Source organism: Ambystoma mexicanum, chromosome 8, assembly GCF_040938575.1.
Source record: "Ambystoma mexicanum isolate Mex_15411 chromosome 8, UKY_AmexF1_1, whole genome shotgun sequence".
In the NCBI taxonomy this organism is placed as follows: Eukaryota; Metazoa; Chordata; class Amphibia; order Caudata; family Ambystomatidae; genus Ambystoma; species Ambystoma mexicanum.
Window position 1 is genome coordinate 1,194,513,031 of NC_090929.1, and position 24,274 is coordinate 1,194,537,304.

A 24,274-nucleotide genomic window follows, 5' to 3' on the forward strand; every position below is an offset into this window, starting at 1 on the left:
CCTCAGAAGGGGGCAACGGCAGAGGGGGCCGCGCCGCCGGGCCTCCTCGCAACGGGAGTGCCTGGAAAAAGTAAAAATAAAAAGGCGGATCTTAAACAGATCTCAGCAGTGCCTCCAACTTGTCGGGGGGGGAATTCTGTCGGGGTCGGCCGGGCCGTCCGCAGACCTCCGGGCAGGGAGGCCCCAACTCCTCCCGTATATCCCAAAAGAGATAGAGTATGAGACACACGCAAGAAGCAAGGTGACTCTGCTGTTTATTAGACAAAAACGGCAGGGATGGGTCAAGGATCGTACGCGTCCGTCCTGACACACACACAATCGTGGGGCTCGCAGGCCCTTTTTACCTTAGTATGACGCGCTACTTGCGTCACCTTGGAAAGTTAGCAAAAAACCTATCGCCACTCTTAATTGGTTGCTCGAGTGGTAGGGTTAGTATAGCATACGTATAGAGAACAATATTAGTGGACAAGGGTTAGTCAGGTGATATATCTGGGTTGTCCCTACAATTAGATACATGAGAATTGTTACATGAAGACCCCCGATGATTGGTTAATGTTAATGGTATCAGTGATAGGAGCCCCATGTTCTGATTGGTGCGCCCGCGAGCTTCCCAGCCTGGGACCATCGCTGTTCCCAGCTCTCGGTGTACCTGTCATTTGCAACAATGTTTCACTATGAGTACGTGCAGACAATGTGAGGACTTATTCATAAGCTGAAAGGCCGACTACTCCCACTGTCGCAGGTGTCCATTGAGCCTTTTAATTGTATCTGCCTATGTCTTGTAACGAGGGATCCAGACGCCTTCTTCCTCCTGGGCTTGGCATCCTGTCAGGTTCGGCTTGGTCACGTGAGGTGGGACCGTGTTTGAGGCAGAATTCTGCACAATTAATATTGTTTTTCCACTGTGTGCCTGGTTTAATTTGCAGGTGTGACTTTAACGTTGGTGTGCGGCGTGCGAGGTTGCAACATCGTGCCCTTGATGGTCTGCTTTCGGAATGTGGGTTTGCAACATTGCGACCTTGGCTGTTTGCTTTCGCCGGGCTCATTCTGCAGGATCAGCAACCTGACTCTTGTTCTTTTAACGTCCATGGAGGCTCTTGCTTGTGGCCTACTTAGGCCTGGTGTATAGGTGGAACCGTTTGGTGCACAGGCGCTTTAGGTTACAGTACCATATTGTCTTATGACCAGTATCGTGTCTTCATTATATTTCTCATTGTGGCACCTGGTTTTAGGAGAAGCGTAAGCAAGCTTTTTAGATGAGTTCATGATGCGTCTTGCGTTTCTGCATTTTGAAAGCCTATGTGGAAAATAATAAAGATGCACGTCCGTGAGTATGTCTGTCGCCTACGTCATAGCACTGAGTATATTCTTCGTGTAGATTGGTGCGGGAGTGTCCAGTGTGTATATTTGTCCAGTGTCCAGTGTGTATATTTGTACAGGTACAATGTACGTTGGCTAGGTTGTCATGGCATCTCTAACGACGTGTAGGTTTTAGTCTAGTTGATCCGCGCCGCAGGTGTCGGTATGGCCAGGGCGGGCTGCTGGGCAGGCAGATGGACACATCCGTATGTTCCTGTACCAGGGTATTTGGTCGTCTGGTAGATGGGCAAACTCTTCTCGTGGCGGGTGCCTGGGCCGTGACCCTTTAGGCCAAGCGCGAGAGGTGAAGGACGGGAGCCTGGTCTTCCATTCTCCCACTTCAACGCATGTGCCACACACTGCAACACATCCAGTGTACAATTATACAGTGATGGCAGACAGATGGATACATCAATGGCTGGTCACTTCAACATGACAGGAAACGACAATCATGTTCCACATTAAAACAGGCCCCAGAAATCAATGTGAGCAGGTCCTTACTCAATCAGCCTGAATGGTCAAATCATTCCCATAACAAGGTAATAAATGTCGCCCATTGTGGGGTGTAATATATGACAGAAGCATGTCACATATGTGGCATTAGGGCTGAAAAATGCGCTGCAAAAATGGGAGGATTGAAACAATCAGGCTGAATGAACACTGAAAATTCTGAACAATGTTGTTGCAAGATGACAGTTCAAGGGCAACTGCAGTAATGTGGTGCTAATTGGCTACTGTGGTCAGAAGGGATACTGTCATACCTAAATCCAAGGGCGGTGAATGGTTTGGAGGAAGCACATGGGTGACCCATACCACTCAGGACTACACACCCTCACCTGGCACGCAATTAGAACATGTCACCCAAGCAACATACACATGGATTACACACACATGCATGAGCACTCACCGGACAATGCTTCGTAATCTGGTAGGTCTCCCACGCCTTGGATCTGTTCCTCTGTGACGAAGGTTCCAGCAACAGACTCATGTTCAGTGAGTTGGTCGTCCTCTGGTGGAGACCCACCGCCAGTCACCAGAGTAGAGGCATGATTGGAAGACAGCTAGTTCTTTGCTCTGCGTTTCAGGTCATTCCACCGCTTGTAGCAATCATCAGCTGTGTGCCTCACAAATCCAAGGGCACTAATGTGGCCCGCGATGGTCTGCCAGTGGGCCCTACGTTGAGCAGGCGTAGTCTTGCAGCCTGCAGTCACCATCATTTTGCAGCTATGTGCCGACAAATAGGCTACAAGTGCATCAAGGTTGGCGTCATTAGGCTTCCGATGTGCCAGAGTGTGTAGCCTTGTCTGGGGTCTCAGCCTGTAGTGCTAGAGCACCCTTCTTCTTCTTCTTGGAAGGTGGTGCGGATCCTGTGTGGCTTACGCCACTCTGGACAGTAGGGGCAGAAGCGGAGGTGGACTGGGTACTTGAAGCCTGTAAAGGCACAATGACCAAAGGTCTTGGTGCAGGCATTGGCTGCAGGGTGATGTTGGCAGGGCCAACGTCGGTGTGATGGACCTGGACCAACACTGTCCCAGCTGGGAGACTCGGAGCTGGGGTGGATTGAGCTGCAACTGCACCTGCAGCCTCCCCACCCTGGCTACTTGGGGCAGCAGATGACATTGCTGCCCCAGATCCAAGTGGCCTGGTGACAGCAACTTTCACCGCCACACGTGGCTTAGACTTGGTGACCTCGAAGTCAGCCTGGGAGTCATCCTGTGCTGGGTCAGTTGACAAAATGGGCCCGTCCAACAAGGGCTGAGCTGGGATGGTGTCAGCTACGTTTCCCACAACCATTGGGGGGGGCATAGGTGGCCCCGATTGGTCCTCCACACAAGGGGCTCTAGGGGCACCCTGCAAATCCTGGCCACATCCCCTACCGCGCCCACCACACCCACCTCTTTGAGATCGGCCACCTTTGCCTCCCTCACTGCTTGGTCGCCTCCCAACCATGGCACTGATGTTGTTTTGCGCATGGGAGTTGCAGTAAACAATTGTCCTGGGCAATTGGGATGAAAGGGGTAGGGTACTAGATGGAATTTGTACCCTAGTGCCCTAGCAGCTGTCTGTGACCCCTGGGGGAAGATGACGGGTCACGCAAGGCGCAGGCACCCCAAAAACAAAAGTACACGTGCACGCAACCCCTGGTAGACCACGTGTGTGGAAAAATGAACCCGCACTACGCTGTGGCACCCAGTAACACAAAAATAAGCGTGCACGTGTTACACGCAGCCTACAATGACCTCTGAAGGGGTACGCGACACAGGGAAGCAACCACAGTTGGAAAATACGTGCGCGACTCACCATCTGCCTTGAAAAAGAACGTGAAAAAGACACCCCCGCCAAAAGAAGAAAAGAACGCAGTCTGAGGAAACAGGGAGTACGAACTAGAAACGTTGTGAAACGTTGTGAAGTAATCGCGTGTGAACTGACAAGAAGTACAAGAATCACCCGCTCGCTCTCCACAAAAAGCACATACAAGAAAATAGCGTGATACTCATACCTTTTCAGCCAGCCCACACGTGCAAAGTTACTTATGCGCTTACGCGCTAAGGCCCTTTCCTCCAATAGCACAGTGACGTGCAGTTTTCCCACATGCTGATTCACTATGCACCCGTGTAGTGGGGAACGCCCATGCGTGTAACGTCACTTACGTGCTTAAGCGCTAAGGGCCTTTCCTCAGATTTCACGCTGACATGCACTTTTTTCACATGCCAAATCACTACGTATCAAGCTGGCCACACGAAAACACACGGAAGACCACGCTCCTGCCCAAAAGGCCATTTTCCTGCCCCCAAGAGCCCCGAGCACGCTCCCAACTGCTGCCTGCCTACTGCCCACGTGCCCTGCTATTTGGTGCCTGCACGGCAGCCATCTGCAGGGGTCCAGTTGCTGTGTCCACCCCTGCTGGAACAGAAGACTCCCGACTGGGATACCATTGATCCACAGCCCAGCTCCAGGACCCAGTTGCCCACCCACGCCTGCCTGGGGGGTTGCCATGTCGGGCCAAACACCATCCGAGACCACTGGCGACCCCCAGCCAGAGAGGCAGAGGGCCACCAGCTTCAGTGAGAAGGAAGTTGGTGTCCTGGTGGAGCATGTTCTGGGGCATTATGATGCCTTCTTTACACCATCGCGCGCCGACAAGGAAGGACGGAGGAGGATCTGGATGGACATCGTGGGTGCCATCAACGCAGAGGGGGTGGCACCCCGAGACCTGAGACAAGTCCAGAAGCGTTGGGAGGACTACAATTCCAGGACCCTCAGGAAGGCCCGGCGCCTCTTAGAGGCAGAGGATGCAGCGGGGCGCCGGGGCCAGCTTACCAACCAGCAGATGAGGGTCCTGGAGTGCATTCGCCCAGTGCTTTACCACCAGATCCTCAGGATGCAGGCCCGTCTGGAGTCGAGCAGTAATTGGCCATGCATTGCTGTGTGAAACAGGGCATGTTGCAGTGTGCTGGTAGTCAGCTACTTGCCTGTATGTGTAACATAGGCCATATATGGATGTGTGTGAGCCGGGACATCATGGTAGTGCATGTGAGACCAGTAATGCGTGAACCACATGGATGGTGCATGTGTTCCAATGAGACATGTGAAACTGCATGCGGAATGCACACATGAATGCATGCCAGTCCCTGTTCTTGGACATGGGTGGTGGGTGAGAGATGGGTGCTGCTCTCATGTACATGTATTGTGTGTATGTCTGTGTGTCTGAGAAGCGTGTGTGTGACTTTGAAACGGCATGGATGCATGACACATGTCCGTGATGATGTGTAGATTCACTCATGCAGTCTGGTCACCATTGTATCCACTGTGTCTGTGGTGTACGAGACATGATGCATGACCCTCAGGTGAAGTGTGTGCATGGGGTCAGTGTGAGCCATGATGCATGTGAGTTTTAAGGCAACATTTTGGTTAAAAGAGGCCCTTGTACATGGATGCTGATGTTGATTGCAGGCGCCGTGCCTGTTTCTGCATGTGTGTTGCATGCATTCACCCATGTGTTGTGGAGGGACAGGATGGAAGTGACATTTGACAGTGCCACTCATGTGTTATTGCTTCCTGTCTAGGAGAATATTGTACTGTACCCTGATGCTTGTGTTCTATGTCTCCCTCTACGCAGCATTGAGTGAAGAAGAGGGCGGAGACGGCGCTGTGGAGCCAAGTGGTGGGGATGCCTCCACCGGGCAGCGACGCAAGGCCCAGCCACCCTCCCAGGAATTGCCATCATCCGGGAGCGAGGGGACTGGTGCCGCGTCTGCCACTACGGCTGTAGCGGAAGGGCCAGGTGAGCCCCCACAGGGGCTTGCAATGGAGGAAGACGGTGCAGAGACATCCAGGTTGGTGGTCTCCACAGAGGAAGAGGAGCCCACTACTGAGCCGCACATGGGGCCTGGTGGGGGTAGTACCACTGGTGCAAGTGGTGCAGTCCAGGGCCAGGGTCTGGAGGCAGCACAGGTCACCGCGGAGGGGCCTGTGCATGTCGCTGTCCTTGACCCTGTGACTGCACCACCATGCACCAGCAGGGATGCCCCGTCCGCAGGTCCGCCCGCAGGTAGGGGGGAGGCCCATGTCATCTGCCTCTCCACTACCTGCGGACGAGGGGTCCCATGACCGTATGGGCTCCGTCCTGATTAGTGTCGCGTTGCGCACGCGTGACATTCGTGATGATGTGCGTGCTTCCTGGGGGGAGTAGGCACGTCATCACGAAGAGCAGCGTCGCGACGTGGCACTGTTGGGAGGGGCCCTGGTCAGTGGATTCCTACATGTGTCGCACACTCTGGCGGACCTCTCCTCCTCTGTGGAGACTATGCACCAGTCGTTCTCCCTGCTGTCTTCCGGCCCAGATTCCACCAGGGCCCCCTGTGGACCTGGCCTGACCAACACAGCCAGCTTGGTGGAGATCCCATCCCTGCCACAGTCGGGAGTCGGCGGTCCTCCAGGGGCGGACACCACAACAACTGGAGACCAGCAGATAGAGGATGTGCAGGCATCATCGGACAGGGCACATGGACAGCAGCAGCAGGCTCTAGGTGGGAGCAATGATGGCTTGGGGCCATCGACATCAGAGGGGCAGGCATCGGCCAGAGGGCAGGAGGACCCTGGAATGGGTGTGTCTTCCGTGTTGCTGCGGTTGGGCTGGCATATAGATGCGGAGCGGCGGTGGGCAGAAGAGGCACGGTTCACAATGGTCAGGGCGGAGAACTCCATGCGGAGGCCACTGAGGCGGGCCGAGTGCCTCGAGGCTATTCGCAGGGAGTTGGAGTCCAAAATGGCATCGTCCCTGCGAACCCTCGGGCCATGGAAGAGGACCGCCTCCAGGACATTGACCAGGAGTTCGATGATGCCCTGGCCCGGGACATCGGAAAGTGAGCCGTCGGACTAACCTGCTGCCATTGTAAATAGTTTTTAGAGTTAGGTTTCCTTTTTATTTTAATTTCTTTTGGGGTGATTGGACTATGCCCCACACTTTTGTATATAGTTATTTTCTTTGGTAGTTTTTTAGATAGGTTTCATTTCTTTTGTTGGGCTCATGGGCCCTTTCAAAATTGATTGTACATAGTTGGACTTTGGATTTATGTGTGCATTTTCTTTGAATTTCACCATGGGGCAATGGATTTTCATTTTTACGTTTCCTTTGGATTTGTTTTGGTGGACAATGATTTTGGACCATTTTTCTTCTGGATTTATTTGGATTGCATCTACATTTCATTTTTCATATTTTTGGACATGCATTTCATTTCATTTTTGTATTATTTTTTTGATTTTCATTTAATTACATTGATTTTGCTAATAATACATTTTGATATTTTAATTCCATGTGTGGGATTCGCTCATTGGGTTCATGCATGTCAAATTGTGGTTTTGCACAATCTTTGGCAAACAGTGTGTGTGTGTGACCGACATGTTTTGATGTACATGGTTGACTTTTGATTTGTGTCGTGACATAGGCATGTCGTTGTGTGGTGGATTGGTGAAATCATTGCATGTCAAGACTGAAGTGGCGTGCTGTGGAATTGTGGTGCACATGAGGGCCATGATTGTGCAGCTTCCTTTCGTGTTGCAGGGGGACATGAGTCGGGGCCTGCTGGCAGGTGCCCCTCAATGCTGGGTGGACGGGGTGCTGGGGGACATGAGTCGGGGCCTGCTGGCAGGTGCCCCTCAATGCTGGGTGGACGGGGTGCTGGGGAACATGAGTCGGGGCCTGCTGGCAGGTGCCCCTCAATGCTGGGTGGTTGGGGGTACTGGGGGACATAAGTCGGGGCCTGCTGGCAGGTGCCCCTCAATGCTGGGTGGATGGGGGTGCTGGGGGACATGAGTCGGGGCCTGCTGGCAGGTGCCCCTCAATGCTGGGTGGATGGGGTGCTGGGGGACATGAGTCGGGGCCTGCTGGCAGGTGCCCCTCAATGCTGGGTGGATGGGGGTGCTGGGGGACATGAGTCGGGGCCTGCTGGCAGGTGCCCCTCAATGCTGGGTGGATGGGGGTTCGGGGGACATGAGTCGGGGCCTGCTGGCAGGTGCCCCTCAATGCTGGGTGGATGGGGGTTCTAGGGGACATAAGTCAGTGCTCACTTGTGCATGGTGACATGTGGGGTGGCTGGGGGCTTCAACAGGGTAGATGGGCTGCCTGTGGGGCATGGCCAGGAGTGCAGTGTGTACCCCTGTGTTGGGGTCTGACTGCAGGCCCTGGGGAGGGGGGAGAGGGCACACCTGGGAGGACACACACTGCCAATTTGTTGGGGCACCCACAAAATACACGTACCCCTCTCGCACAGGGCCAATCGCGTGTGAAACTTCCCGCGCACCCCCGAAATACATGTACCCCGCTCGCACAGGGCCAATCGCGTGTGAAACTTCCCGTGCACCCCTGAAATACACATACCCCACTCGCACAGGGCCAAATCGCGTGTGAAACTTCTCGCACACCCCCGAAATACACGTACCCCGCTCGCAGAGGGCCAATCGCGTGTGAAACGTCCCGCGCACCCCGGAAATACACATACCCCGCTCGCACAGGGCCAATCGCGTGTGAAACTTCCTGCGCACCCCAGAAATACACATACCCCACTCACAGAGGGCCAATCGCATGTGAAACTTCCCGCACACCCCCGAAATACACATACCCCACTCTCAGGGGGCCAATCGCGTGAGAAACTTCCCACGCACCCCTGAAATACACGTACCCCGCTCGCAGAGGGCCAATCGCGTGTGAAACTTCCCGCGCACCCCCAAAATACATGTACCCCGCTCACAGAGGGCCAATCGTGCGTGAAACTTCCCGCGCCAACCCCGAAATACACATACCCCGCTCGCACAGGGCCAATCACGTGTGAAACTTCCCGTGCATCCCCCGAAATACACGTACCCCGCTCGCACAGGGCCAATCACGTGTGAAACTTCCCGTGCATCCCCCGAAATACACGTACTCCGCTCGCAGAGGGCCAATCGCGTGTAAAATTTCCCACGCAGTGTGGTACGTGTACTCGGAGGGGTGCGAGGGGATTTTTACGGACTTTTTCATGGTTGGGGGGCTGTATGCTGGTCCACTGGCCTGTGCGCCATGTACAGGATTTGTGCGCTGGTCATGATACACGAGGAGGGGTTGGGGGCGTAACTGGCCCTGCTGCAGGGTCGCTGCGCCACTCTGCGCCACGGCTGGTTTTGGATGTTAAAATCCATGAATACGCTGTGCACGGAAATGGATTTTGGCGCACGCGGCTCACGCAGACTGCCGCATGCGCACACTGTGCGCCAGCCGCATGCGCCACTTGTTCGCTGAATTCTATGAATTACCCCCTTAGAGTCCAAGATATCTTTGACTTCGAATTCTGGTTCTCCGTCAACAAGTATGGGCTTAGATGGTGTCCCAATTCGTGTGCCGGGTTGCATTGGTTTCAGGAGGGACACATGAAATACCGGGTGGATTTGTAGATTAGGTAGTAAATCCACTTTCACGGCTACTGGGTTGATAATTGCCTTAATGGTATAGGTTCCTAAGAATCTGGGATGAAAGGTCTGGGTTCCCTTGATGGGTATGAATTTAGCGGTTAACCAAACTTTGTCTCCTACTTGATAATCAGGGGCCTTTTTCCGGTGTTGGTCGGCGAATCTCTTTTGTTTTTCTTTGGCATGAATAAGGTGTTACTTTGCCCTTTTGAAAGCTTGGGTAATGGTTGTGTGCAGAGTCTTTACCACTGGCATTTCCAAGCTGGTTGGAAGGTCTATTTCAGAGGTACGTGGATGTCTGCCATAAAGGGTATAGAAGGGCGTTTGTCCCGTGCTTGAATGCAAAGAATTGTTATATGCATATTCGGCTATCCATAGTAGGTCTTTCCAGTTCCTTTGTTCGTGGTGCAGCATACACCGTAGATATTGCTCGAGTGTCTGATTGGTTCTCTCGGTTTGGCCGTCCGTTTGAGGATGTGACTGGTAGATAGCCGAACGTCAATCTGCGCCATTGCACAACATTTTTTCCAGAAGTTTGAAACAAACTGGCAGCCTCTATCAGAGACCAGAACCGAAGGGAAGCCATTTAGTTTAGCCACGCCCTCCAGGAACACTTTCGCTAAAGTGGCTGCATCTGGGAGGCCTTTGAGAGGAATAAAATGGGCCATCTTCGAGAATAAGTCCACAACTACAAGGATGGTGTTGAACCCTTGGCTTGGAGGTAGATCAGTGATGAAGTCAAGGGAAAGAGTGTGCCATGGAACTGGAGGAATGTCCAATGATTGTAGGAGACCAGATGGTTTTTGTTTCTGTGATTTATTTTATGCGCAGACACGGCAGGACTGAATATACTGAATGATGTCCTTAAGCCAGGTAGGCCACCAAAAGTTCTTTTTCACCTTAGCTAGGGTTTTGGCGATCACAGGATGCCCTTCGATCAGTGAATCCTGATAGTTTGAAATAATATGCTGTTGTAATTCCTTCTTGGGTACATATAGGCGATCCCTAAAGAAGGGTAGATGGTCTTTGATGGTATATTGTTCTCCTTGAGTTTACCATGCGAGGAAGGCATCAGGATTCATTGTCTGTTGGATTTCTTTTCGTAGTTCTGCTTGTGTTAAGGCTGTTGTGATACCCAAGAGTTTGTCTTCAGGTATAATTGGTACTGGGTCTGGAGTTGTATATACCATTTCATCTATGCCCAGCATCCGCCTTTCCATTCCTGACTCCTGGCCGAAATGTGATTACATAATCATATTCGGCGAAGAAAAGGGCCCACCGTAATTGGTGCGAGGACTGGGCGTTGGCTGTTTTGAGATATTGCAGGTTTCGGTGGTCTGTGATGACTGTAATGGTGTGTCTGGCCCCCAGAAGGTAGTGCCTCCAGGCTTAAAGGTGGATTTGATAGCCAGGAGTTCGTTGTCCGTGATGGCATAATTAATCTCTGAAGGTGAGAACTTTTTCGACCAAAAGGCCACAGGATGTAGTTGGCCGGTTTCCGGGTCTCTCTGTGAAAGGACAGCCCCCATTGCGAGACTGAACACATCAGTTTCAACGACATGAGGGAGGTCTGGATGAGGATGTCACAGGATTAGAGCGGAGGTAAATCTTCGTTTAAGTTCCTGAAAGGCTTCTTCTGTCCAAGCAAACTTTTTATTGTTTTTTCATAATAGTACTGTGATTGGGTGCACAGCCTGAGAGAAGTCTGGGATGAAACAGTGGTAGAAGTTCGCAAAGCCCAGCATGCTTTGTACCCCTTTCAGAGACGTCGGTGAAGGCCATTTCAGAATGGCATCCACCTTGTGCACGTCCATTCTGATGCCTCCTGGAGTAAGGATAAAACCAAGAAACTCTACTACGGTGACGTAAAAAAAAGCATTTTTCAAGCTTTGCAAACAAGCGATGTTGACGGAGCTTGGTGAGGACTGAACGAACGGGCCCGACATGATCTTGTTTCGAGGCTGGGTATACTAGGATGTCATCTATGTACACTAAGGCGCACACATCAATTAACTCCCTTAAGACGTCATTCATGAAATATTGGAATGCTGCAGGAGCGTTGAATAACCCGAAGGGCATGACTTGATATACAAACAAGCCGTACTTAGTACGGAAGGCGGTTTTCCATTCATCTCCTTTTCTGACTCGGACCAGGTGGTACGCTCCTCGAAGGTCCAATTTGGTATAAATCTGGGCATCTTTAACTTGGTCTAGCATCTCAGGGATAAGTGGCAAGGGGTGGAGGTTCTTCACAGTAATCTGGTTCAACGCACGATAGTCAATACAGGTTCTCAAGTCTCCTTCCTTTTTCGGTACGAAGAACAAAGGACTGGCTGCGGGGGACTTCGAAGGACGGACAAATCCGTTTGCAAGGTACTGGTCTAAATAGGATTTCAAATGAAGGTTTTCTGGTTCTGTGAGAGTGCAGATCCTGCCGCAAGGGATTTGTGCACCAGGAACAAGGTCGATCTGACAGTCATAGGGCCTGTGCAGTGGCAATGTATTGGCTTGATCCTTTCGGAAAACATCCTGGAAGTCATGGTATTCCATTGGCAAGGTATTAGTTGCTCCCAGGGTTGATACTGTCGCTCCGGGAGTTATGGGGATACAGACGTCGGGTTTCTCCTCTTGGTAATAGCAGGCAGGGGAGCAGTCACTAGGGAAGGTTAATTTTCGTGCCCGCCAGTCTATCAAAGGGTTGTGAGCAATCAACCATGGCATCCCTAGTATTAGCCTGAACTGAGGTGCCCTGATGAGATCAAATGAAATAGACTCCCGATGTCCGTCCTGGCACAGCAAGGTTACCCTGGCTGTGCACTGGGTTACTGGTCCGGAAGCGATTTCTGTCCCATCCACAGCAGTTACCTTGTCCATAGTTGGCTTAGAACACAAAGGAAGCTCCATCTCTGCTGCCAGTTCTTGATCAATATAATTTCCAACTGCTCCGCTATCGATGTATGCTTCAACGGCATGCATTCTTGACAACTGTTGGTGATTAATTAAGATCACTGATATTGCAAAGTGCGAGGTCAGCAACTCTTTCTTCTCACTCGACAAACTGACCTCTACGTTTGTCGAGCTTGCTAGTTTTCTGATTCCTTAGCTTCATCCTTCTCTGTGGCCCCGACTATTCTTCTTGGGGGTTTTACTGGACAGTCCTTCAAGAAAATGTCCTGGTTTCCCACAATGCAAACAAAGTTGTTGTTGTCTTCTTTTGTCCTGCTCTTATTTTGTTAATGGAGGCCGCATCCCTCCAATCTGCATGGGTTCTACAGCATTTTCAGGTACACAGGGTGTGTTTTCCCTTGGTCGAACATAGGCGGTCCGAGGGTCCGTCTTAGACCGATCTGCTTTTCGGTCCTGCAACCTGTGGTCTAACTGCATGACCATATTTATGAATTCGGCACAGTCTCTGGGTGGATCAACCACCTGGGCTAAGACGTCCTTTAATTCGCCTCGTAACCCTCGATGGAATAACGTGGTTCTTTTTTTTTCTGGCCACCTAGCTTCGGCAACCAGTCTGTTGAAGGTAACAATGTATGTTAACAAGTCCTGATTCCCCTGTCGGAGGGACAAGAGTTCATTGTCTACTGCTTGTTCCTGGGTATGGCGAGAAAAACATTTTTCCATTTCTCTCTGGAACCCCCCAAAGTCATGTAATATAGGATCGTCATGGGTTACCAACGGCACCGACCAATCTGCTGCGCTACCACTCAGGTATGATAAGACAAAAGCTACCCGAGCTTGGTCATTTGGAAATGCTCCAGGCCTACAAAGAAAACGAAGGCGACACTGATTGATGAATGCCGCATACTTCCGTGGGTCGCCTGAGAACCTTTCTGGTGGTGCCAAGGGAACTGTTCCAGGTAACGTGATTTGCACTGGAGGTGATGATATGGCGGGGTTTTGCATCATTGGATTGCTTCCAGGTAGAGGCGTCTGTCCTGCCTATGATTGCAAGTATTGCCTGCTAATCTTTTCAGTGCGTTCTTTGGTCACTATTAGGTCTCTCCGGAGGGCATTAGTCTCTTGTCGGGCAGAATGAACCTCAGCACGAAGCTCTCCTAGTAATTGGGCCAATTGGTCCATTTCTGATGTCTCCATGGCGCCGAGGTGGATTTGTTATGGTAGGCTTTGCGTTCTGTCACGCTCACCTGGTATCCACAGGGGCGCCACCCAGCCAGGTTACTCGCTGGTATGCTTCTCCGCTCTGGCCAGATGTGGTCTGTGGGGAAGGTTCTGCCTGAAAATACAGGAGGACTGTGTTCAAGACTGACCGACCGGGGTAAGTATCCTCCCTCCACCCCCGTATGATTTCAGCCCCTCTGGGCCCTCTCCTCACCTGGTGGTAGAATTAGGCGTGCTCTCTGTCCTGCCTTCTTTGCAGGGGCGCGTTGTCTTTCTTGGGCGTGTGCGTTCCAGTTACTTCACTGACGCCGGCCCATTTGATATTGTTCAGGAAGGTCTTATTGCTGTTCTTTAGTTTTGTTGTATTCTGCATGCCTTTCTTTGTTTAGAATGCCTTTTTTCTCCCTTAGGTATGCAGAGCTTCAGCGCGGCGCACTGGCTTGGTTGAGCCCCGCTGGTAAATGATGGCGCATTAAGAGCGCTATGATGCAGTAAGTAAGCGCTATGCACAGCGCTGCAAAGTCTTGCCTTTGCTAACCTGTGTTTTCCTTCCTTGTAGGTCGCGGTGTTCTTCAGAACAAGTAGAATGTCCGGAATGGTGCCAGCCGTGAGGCGACCAGCCAGGTAAGTCTTTTGAGCAGTTTGTAATTTACAAATGTCTCTACTGCTTTCTTTAATGTTGCCTCTATCTTCCTCTTTCAGGTCGTACTGTCCGGGAGGCGTGCTGATTCAAGGAAGCTGTTCTCAGAAGCTGCGAGTGGTTAAAGATGAAGACTGCAGGTAAGATGCTGCTGCTAATGATGTTCCTTTTGTCTCCTTGCGGGTTCTGCTTCTCCGAGGTTCGAGGGAATAGATGGACACGGTGAGCGTCATGCTGCAAGCTGCAAAGTAACGCGAAGCGTGTTGTCTTGCTCGGGTGTGGTTTAAATAGCCCCAACAAAATAGTCCAGTTAAAGTAGTCCCTAGGCTACCACACCCAAAACACTAGACCGCATAGCTTGGTTCCTGGGAACCAAGCTATGTGGATGCCTCCATGTTGGCTGGCAACACAATAAGTAGTTCCCAAGCACAAGTTTCTCATGGTGTATGAGCCTGGTGCCATAGGTGGCAGGAGTGGCCCCAAGAGGGCTTTGGAAAAGGATGCCTGGCTCTAGAGGCCCAAGACCTGACTTCACCTGGCCAATGGGTTTGCCAGAGGGGGTTTTGGGCGAGGGGCATGACAAAGAAGCAACAAACACTCCGAAGAAATGACCTGGACACAAAACTATCAGGTCCATTCAAATTTTCAAATATAACTGGTGTAAATTGCTACGAAAATGTAGCAATAAATATTCTATTCTAATTGCCACCAATTATTCACAACATTTACTTACACAATACAGACCAATTGTTTTTGCAAATGTTAGTCCTTCATAGAAATGCAACCAACAATCCTGACAACACATACAGTGTTAATGGAATAAGACAAGAATTGGACTACTGTGCTGGAATGGTGAAATTCACTATAAACTCACAAGAAGATCCACAAGAAATTCTAATGTACTTACTACAAGAACTGGAAAATAAAAACATACCTATAAATGAAATCTTCCAGATTTCATACACGTGGAAACATACATGCACTCTCTGCAACCATGTGGCACAGGAACAAATCCCTACATACTTAATTGTGAATCTATTCCATTTCAGCAACTTGTACAAAATGCAAACCATGGCAGATTATGTACTACCTGTAATTCAGATAATCGCTCCACCTTACAAATATAAACACATAGTAAATATGTAATAATAATGCTTTTACGTTACAATGCAGATGGTACCAAAAACAACTGCAAGCTGACTGGATTCACACATGGTCAAGTATCACTTGGTAAGAAAACCTTCACAACAATAGGTATAATCTACCAGGCAGGAGCCACATCCAATGCAGGTCACTACACTGCAGATATAAAAAAGAATTGTGGATGGTTCGAATGTAATGATCGTACCATTACTCTAAAGCAGAGATTACCAGCAAATCTTATAAACGCTTATTTAATATTCTTAAAACCAAAATGTAATAACTAATCTGTGCATAAACATTAATAAAACTTCAATTAGAAAACTATAAACAGTTAGAATACGCCAACAGGTATCTGACTGCCCCAAGATTCTGCAACAACCCAACAGATAGATGAGTAACTTGAAAATATAAATAAAAAACTATAACCAGTTAGAATACACCAACAGGTATCTGACTGCCCCAAGATTCTGCAACAACCAAACAGATAAATCAATACCACTGAAATATAAGAAGAAATAAACAGTTAGAATACGCCAACAGCTATCTAACTGCCCCAAAAATCTGCAACAACCCAACAGATAGATGAGTAACTTGAAAATATAAATAAAAAACAATAACCAGATAGAATGCGCCAACAGGTATCTAACTGCCCCAAGAAATCTGCAACAAGCCAACAGATATAACATTAGCCAGAAACAACAAATAAACACTGATAACAAAGAAAGAAATATATTGTACCATAACAAAAAAAGTTTTTTTTAATCCAGCATGGATTTTTTTTCCCACAGACCCAATGATTTAAGAAACAAACACAGAAACTGAGCAAATTGCACACTAAACTGGTTTGTAAACTACTAAATATAAGGGTCGACATAATGCAAAAATGTCTATTATGCAATGCAATAACTCATTATGAACTATCTACACTAACATGACCTTTTCTTTTGTCATAGAAATTGAAAAAGAATATCTGCTACAGTTACCCAAGTCATGAAAAAAAATATATCCAATCACAAAAAGTCAAACAGGAAGTATATAATAATTCAACTCACAAATACTGCTCCATAACACAACCATTGAAACAAACATCTAACCATACACCACAATCCAAAATGTTTACTTCCATGGATATGTTATACTGCAGTGCTTGTTACCAAACTCTACAATCTTAATTGCATGACGTAGCCAAAACTTCACATACAAACTATACAAATCAAACAGTACACAAACTGTAGATTTGTGGATATTTGATGGATGTTTGATTCTATGGGCGTGTTATGCTGCGATGGTTGTGACCAGGGCCTAGAGTCTTGGGTGCATGGCCTATGGCCTACGGCCTTGGGCCATGCACCCAAGACTCTAGGCCCTGACCACAACCACTGCAGCATAACACACCGATAGAATCAAACATTTTAACTGTGCTATATGGGCAACTTATACAGGATATTAATTTTAATCAACACTGTACTAACAACCCAAAACCAATATCATAGTAAAGTAAAATAGCCAGAAGTGCATTTTTTATGTCCGCGGACAGTCGAGGTGACCACGGAGATGACGAACACATCAGGGTGTAACGCTCACCTGACTCCCACAGGGGCGCTGGCCTGGTTCGCGCTGCTGTGACCTCGTCTAAGGTGATGCGCAGGGTTCGGAAGACGGACTGGACCGGGCCCCAGATCTGGCTTGTCTGACTCGCAGAAGTATCCTTCTGTAGGTGAGAATAGGGGGTTAACTGTCTGCGGGGTAATGCAATCGGCCTCCCCGTTACCCCTCTGACCCTCCTCAAAACCCTTCTGTGCTTCCCCGTAGCGTCTCACCTTAGGGTCTGGAAGGACGAGCTCTCCATCCTGCTTCTGATGCAGGGGCGCGTTGGTATCCAGTTACGTCACTGGATTTTCGGATGGGTGAGAACCAAACTTGCTTGGCTTCCAGGTAAGTTTTTCTATAAGTGGTTCCCCTTGTGTCCATGCATTAAAGTTCTAATGCTAGTGTCTTTTTCCCCATAGGGGCCGGGGTACGGAATGCCTGGAACAGGCACCGACCCGAGGTGAGCGGTGAAATCCTTGTGGAAATCAGGTAAGTCGTTAATGAGTGTTTTGGTAATGTCTTTTCATTCACTCATTAACGCTGATGTCTTTTTCCCCTTTGGGGCCGGGGTCCGAAAATGCCTGGATGTGGCGCGGACCCGAAATGAAAAGGGAATGACCCAACAGGTAAGTCTTGACATGGAGTTTTAGCTTCCCTTTTCTCTTCTTTCTCTCACCTTTGTTCTTGTCTTTTTCTCCCTAGGCGCGGGGGCGCGACTGCAAATCTGGATGGTCGCTGCTGAACATGGAGGCGCCCTGTAAAGGTGAGTAGAATGCGGCGCTGCAGCGATCGATGCAATGTGCTTTTAAAAATAAATGTCTTCCTTTTCAGGATTGTCGGCGAAATGTCTCTGGGATGCAGATTTAGCAGGTGAGGCCTTTTCCTTCTTCTGTTCTCTTGTTCCCTTCCTTTGCAGGTGATTCAGGATGCTGGCAGATGTTGCAGAAGTCAAGATGCAGGAGCAGACACGGTGAGCGTCCAGCTGCTAGATGCAGAACAACGCGAAGCACGTGTGGCTGATCGGGTGTGGTTTAAATAGCCTGGGAAGAAGTTCCTAGAATGTGTCCTTCCTCCAATCAGGTATGTATCCTCCCCCGACCACGCCCGGGTGGTAAATGAGTCCCACAGGTAAAGTAGTTCCTTTCAGGCCTCAAGGAGGCCGGGGTTCTGCAGCATGGTCTGCATCAGGTAAGTGCACCCAAACACTTTCATAATGAGCCTGGCGCCTATGACGCCAGGACTGATGTTTTCTATGAGCCTGGCGCCATAGGCGCCAGGGCGCTGTCCAAAGGGCCCCTATAAGGGGTTGCTGGGAACTTCCCCGGGGACTTGATGTCCGCTTTCGGGGACGCAGGGCCTGAGCCGGCTCCCCAGGAGCGGGCATCGTGACAGCACTCCCCCCCAAGGCCCCTCCCAAGGTTGTTCCCTCCGGGGGTTTTGGTTTGTTTGGGAAGAGTCGGTGGAATTTCCTGACTAATCGAGGTGCATGCACATGGTCACTGGGTTCCCACGACCTCTCCTGAGGTCCGTACCCCTTCCAATCAATTAGGTAGAAAAGCTTTGACCTAAACATTTTTTAATCTAAAATGTTCTTCACTTCGAATTCGGGTTCCCCATCTATTTGAATAGGTTCTGGAGGTTTGAGTAGTCGGGTTCCGGGTACCACTGGTTTCAGAAGTGACACATGAAAAACAGGGTGAATTTGCATATTAGCTGGTAAATCAAGTTTAACCGCTACTGGGTTAATTATTGCCGTAATAGAATAAGGTCCCAGATATTTTGGGTTAAAAGTTTGAGGCCCTTTGAGCGGTAAATGTCTGGTAGCTAACAACACTTGATCCCCAATCTGATACGGAGGTGCTTCACTCCGATGTAGGTCAGCATTCTCCTTGTATTTTCTCTTGGCTTGTTGTAAATGCGTGGTTGCCTCTTTGAAGGCTCGGGTAATGGTAGAATGCAGATGTTCTACTGCGGGCACTCCGAGGTTCTGAGGTGAGTCGAGGTTTGAGGTTCGAGGGTGATGTCCAAACAAAGTATAAAAAGGACTATGGCCAGTTCCAGAGTGTACCGAATTATTATATGCGTATTCAGCTATCCAAAGAATGTCTTTCCAGTTGCTTTCAGATTGCTGTAACATACACCGTAAGTACTGCTCAAGGGTCTGATTTGTCCTCTCGGTCTGACCATCGGTCTGAGGGTGGTGACTGGTCGATAATCTTACGTCGATTTGTGCCATTTGACAACATTTGCGCCAGAAGTGGGAAATGAATTGGCTTCCCCGGTCAGAGATTAGTATAGATGGGAATCCAGGGAATCCATGTAGCCGAACAATATTTTCGAGGAATTCTTTGGCTAGGACAGAAGCTGAAGGTAAACCTTTCAAAGGAATGAAGTGGGCCATTTTGGAAAACAAATCCACAATTACCAGAATGGTATTGTATCCCGAACAAGGAGGCAAGTCTGTAATAAAATCCATTGATAGGGTGTGCCAGGGTGCTGGCGGTATGTCTAGAGGTTGAAGGAGACCGGCTGGTCTTTTCTTTTGACCTTTATTTTGGGCGCAAACACCACAGGACATCACAAAAGATTTAACATCTTTTCCCCAAGAGGGCCACCAGAATTGTCGTTTCACCTTTTCCATTGTCTTGGCAATACCGGGGTGTCCTTCTATTAATGTATCATGATAACCTGAAATAACTAGTTTGTGTAAATCCTTGTGCGGCAGGAATAAACGTCCTTGGTAATAAGGTAAACCATTATCTATGGTAAAGTCTGATCCCATTTGTATCCAATCCTGTAGGACTGTAGGGTCCAGGAGTTGTTTCACTCTGACTTGAATGTCTTCAAGCGTCTGTAAAGAAGTCATGCCTAGAATTCTCTGTTCGGGAATTATTGGTACTGGTTCTGAGTTTGTATCAGATTCTCCCATTCCAATTCGGGATAAGGCGTCTGCTTTGGCGTTCTTGCAGCCAGGTCGGTATGTAATCACGAAATCAAATTCGGCGAAAAACAAAGCCCATCGGAGCTGCCGTGATGACTGAGCCTTGGCGGTTTTCAAATACTGTAAATTCCGGTGATCAGTGTTCACCGTGATGGTATGTCGAGCGCCAAGCAGGTAATGCCGCCATGCTTTAAAAGCGGACTTTATGGCTAACAGTTCTTTGTCAGTGATTGCGTAATTAATCTCTGGTGCCGAGAATTTTCTGGACCAAAATGCTACGGGATGCAGTTGGTTGGTTTCAGGATCTCTTTGAGACAGAACTGCTCCCATGGCTAGGCTTGATGCGTCAGTTTCGACGACATACGGAAGATCTGGACGTGGGTGTTTCAATATAGGTGCAGAGGTAAACTTAGCTTTTAAATCCTGGAAGGCCTGCTCGGCTTCTTCGGACCATTCAAAACGTTTATTTTTCCTCAAGAGTGCAGTAATGGGTTGTACTATGCGTGAAAATTCCGGGATAAACCTGCGATAGAAATTGGCAAAGCCAAGCATGCTTTGAACCCCTTTTACAGAGCTAGGTGATGGCCATTTGAGGATGGCATCCACTTTTCTTGAGTCCATTCGGACTCCTTTGGGTGTCAGGATGAAACCGAGAAACTCAACTTCTGTGGTATGGAAAACACATTTCTCCAGTTTAGCAAATAGTTTGTGTTGGCGCAGTTTTTCCAGAACTGCCCTAACGTGTTTTCTGTGATCAGATTCCGAAGAGGAGTACACTAGAATGTCATCGATATAGACGACAACACAAACATCGATGAGTTCCCGAAGGACATCATTCATGAAGAATTGGAAGGCAGCAGGCGCATTGCACAACCCGAAAGGCATTACCTGGTATTCGAATAATCCATATTTTGTACGGAAGGCTGTTTTCCATTCGTCGCCTTCTTTTACTTGCACCAGATGATATGCCCCCCGGAGATCTAACTTGGTGTATATGCAAGCGTCCTTCACCTGGTCAAGGAGTTCAGGAATCAGAGGCAGAGGATAACGGTTTTTAACCGTTATCTGGTTCAATGCACGGTAATCGATACAAGTTCTAAGGTCGCCTTCTTTTTTAGGCACGAAGAACAAAGCCGAGGATGCTGGGGACTTTGACGGGCGAATAAAACCATTGGCGAGGTATTGATCCAAATATTGTCTCAAATGCAGGTTCTCAGGTTCGGTAAGGGCATAAATCCTGCTACAAGGGGGTTGTGCACCGGGCACCAGATCGATTTGGCAATCGTACGATCGGTGAGGAGGTAACGTGTTGGCCTGTTCCTTTTGGAAGACGTCCTGAAAGTCCTGGTATTCCGGAGGTAATTGCATGGAGGCAGAGGTTACAGATGCTAGATTAATCTTCAGGTTTTCTGGGTAGCAGGTTTGTGCACAATCCGGGAAGGTTATTCTCCTAGCTCGCCAATCAATTCGAGGATTATGTGTCTCTAACCAAGGAATTCCAAGAATAGCCTGAAACTGTGGAGCCTTGATTACATCAAACACAACTGCCTCCCGATGGCCGTCAGGACCAATAAGAGTCATCTCAGTAGTGGAATGTGTTACCGGTCCAGAGGCAATTTCACTTCCATCGACTGTGGTGATGACATCTTTGCTGGTTTTAGGACGGAGAGGGAGGTTAATCCTAGAGACCAATTCACGATCCACATAGTTTCCAATAGCCCCACTATCGATGTATGCCTTTATTGCATGCAACCGCTTAGGCTTTTCTGGATCTACGAGAACCATTGGCACAATGAAATGCGAGGTCTGAGAGTTAGTTTTCAAGCTCGGCAAGCGGACCCCTACGCTTGTCGGGCTGAGTCGTTTCCCGAAACAGAGTCTTCATGGTTTTTATCAGCAGCTCCTACCGCTTTTCGGGGCGGTTTTGCCGGGCAATCTCGTAGAAAGTGTCCAGAGTTCCCACAATAAAGACATAATTTTAACTGCCGCCTCCTTTCACGTTCCTTTTGAGTTAAGGGTTCTTTAACCCCTCCAATTTGCATAGGCTCAGAGACATCAACTCCCTTGCGGTTAGCGTGGGTCTTGACCAACACCCGGGTCTCGAACCTGGACCGATCTGTTTTTCTGTTTTGAAGTCTGTGATCCAATTGGACCACTAAGTCTATATATTATGTGCATTCTTGGGGCGGATTTACAACTTGGACCAAGACATCTTTAAGTTCTCCGCGTAGACCTCGATAAAATAACGTGACTCTTTTATCCTCTGGCCATCCCGTTTCCACAATTAGTCTATTAAAGGTTGCAATATAGGATAGGAGGTCCTGATTGCCCTGTCGCAGGGATAGAAGTTCGTCATCCAAAGCCTGCCCCTGTGAATGTCGAGCAAATAACCTTTCCATGCTTGCTTGAAATCCTTGAAAATCACAGAGAATCGGGTCATCTTGAGTAACCAGTGGAACTGACCAATCGGCAGCGCAGCCGCTGAGATATGACAATACAAAGGCTACTTTGGTCTGATCATTAGGGAAGGCCCCAGGTCTGCATAGGAAGTGCAAACGACACTGATTCATGAATACGGCGAATCGTTTGGGGTCCCCAGCAAAGCATTCAGGTGGGGCCAGCGGCATGTTTCCAGGTAGATTAATCTGCACAGGGTTACTGGGAACCACAGGAGTGGGGTTCCCTCCGGAACAGGGTAGAGGAGTTTGTCCAGCTTGACCTTGCAAAAGCTGTCTGGCCAGGTCATCAGTTCTTTCCTTTGATATTATTAATTCCCTCTTGAGGGCATTAGTCTCTTGACGAGCGGCATGTACTTCGGCCCGTAATTCCCCCAGTAATTGGGCCAACTGATCAGTCTCAGAAGTTACCATAGCGCCTGGGTGGGAATTTGTAGGAAGGCTTCTCGTTCTGTAACGCTCACCTGACTCCCACGGGGGCGCTGGCCTGGTTTGCGCTGCTGTGACCTCGTCTAAGGTGATGCGCAGGGTTCGGAAGACGGACTGGACCGGGCCCCAGATCTGGCTTGTCTGACTCGCAGAAGTATCCTTCTGTAGGTGAGAATAGGGGGTTAACTGTCTGCGGGGTAATGCAATCGGCCTCCCCCTTACCCCTCTCACCCTCCTCAAAACCCTTCTGTGCTTCCCCGTAGCGTCTCACCTTAGGGTCTGGAAGGACGAGCTCTCCATCCTGCTTTTGATGCAGGGGCGCGTTGGTATCCAGTTACGTCACTGGATTTTCGGATGGGTGAGAACCAAACTTGCTTGGCTTCCAGGTAAGTTTTTCTATAAGTGGTTCCCCTTGTGTCCATTCATTAATGTTCTAATGCTAGTGTCTTTTTCCCCATAGGGGCCGGGGTACGGAATGCCTGGAACAGGCACCGACCCGAGGTGAGCGGTGAAATCCTTGTGGAAATCAGGTAAGTCTTTAATGAGTGTTTTGGTAATGTCTTTTCATTCACTCATTAACGCTGATGTCTTTTTCCCCTTAGGGGCCGGGGTCCGAAAATGCCTGGATGCGGCGCGGACCCGAAATGAAAAGAGAATGACCCAACAGGTAAGTCTTGACATGGAGTTTTAGCTTCCCTTTTCTCTTCTTTCTCTCACCTTTGTTCTTGTCTTTTTCTCCATAGGCGCGGGGGCGCGACTGCGAATCTGGATGGTCGCTGCTGCACATGGAGGCGCCCTGTAAAGGTGAGTAGAATGCGGCGCTGCAGCGATCGATGCAATGTGCTTTTAAAAATAAATGTCTTCCTTTTCAGGTTTGTCGGCGAAATGTCTCTGGGATGCAGATTTAGCAGGTGAGGCCTTTTCCTTCTTCTGTTCTCTTGTTCCCTTCCTTTGCAGGTGATTCAGGATGCTGGCAGGTGTGGCAGAAGTCAAGATGGAGGAGCAGACACGGTGAGCGTCCAGCTGCTAGATGCAGAACAACGCGAAGCACGTGTGGCTGATCGGGTGTGGTTTAAATAGCCTTGGAAGAAGTTCCTAGAATGTGTCCTTCTTCCAATCAGGTATGTATCCTTCCCCGACCACGCCCGGGTGGTAAATGAGTCCCACAGGTAAAGTAGTTCCTTTCAGGCCTCAAGGAGGCCGGGGTTCTGCAGCATGGTCTACATCAGGTAAGTGCACCCAAACACTTTCATAATGAGCCTGGCGCCTATGACGCCAGGACTGACGTTTTCTATGAGCCTGGCGCCAGGACGCTGTCCAAAGGGCCCCTATAAGGGGTTGCTGGGAACTTCCCCGGGGACTTGATGTCTGCTTTCGGGGACGCAGGGCCTGAGCCGGCTCCCCGGGAGTGGCCATCGTGACACAGGGGCACCTGCCGCCTAAACAAATACAGCATGTGACCCATCTCTTACTCCCCCACCCTCCCCAAGCACTCTTACACACAAACACATTCCACATTCCGTTCGTTTGATGGCAGACGCATCAAAACAGACGCACCTCACGCTTCAGCCCAGCCAATCAGCGAATACGTCTTATGTCGATAGACATGACGCAAGCCGATTAGCCAATCGGTGTCCTGTCCGC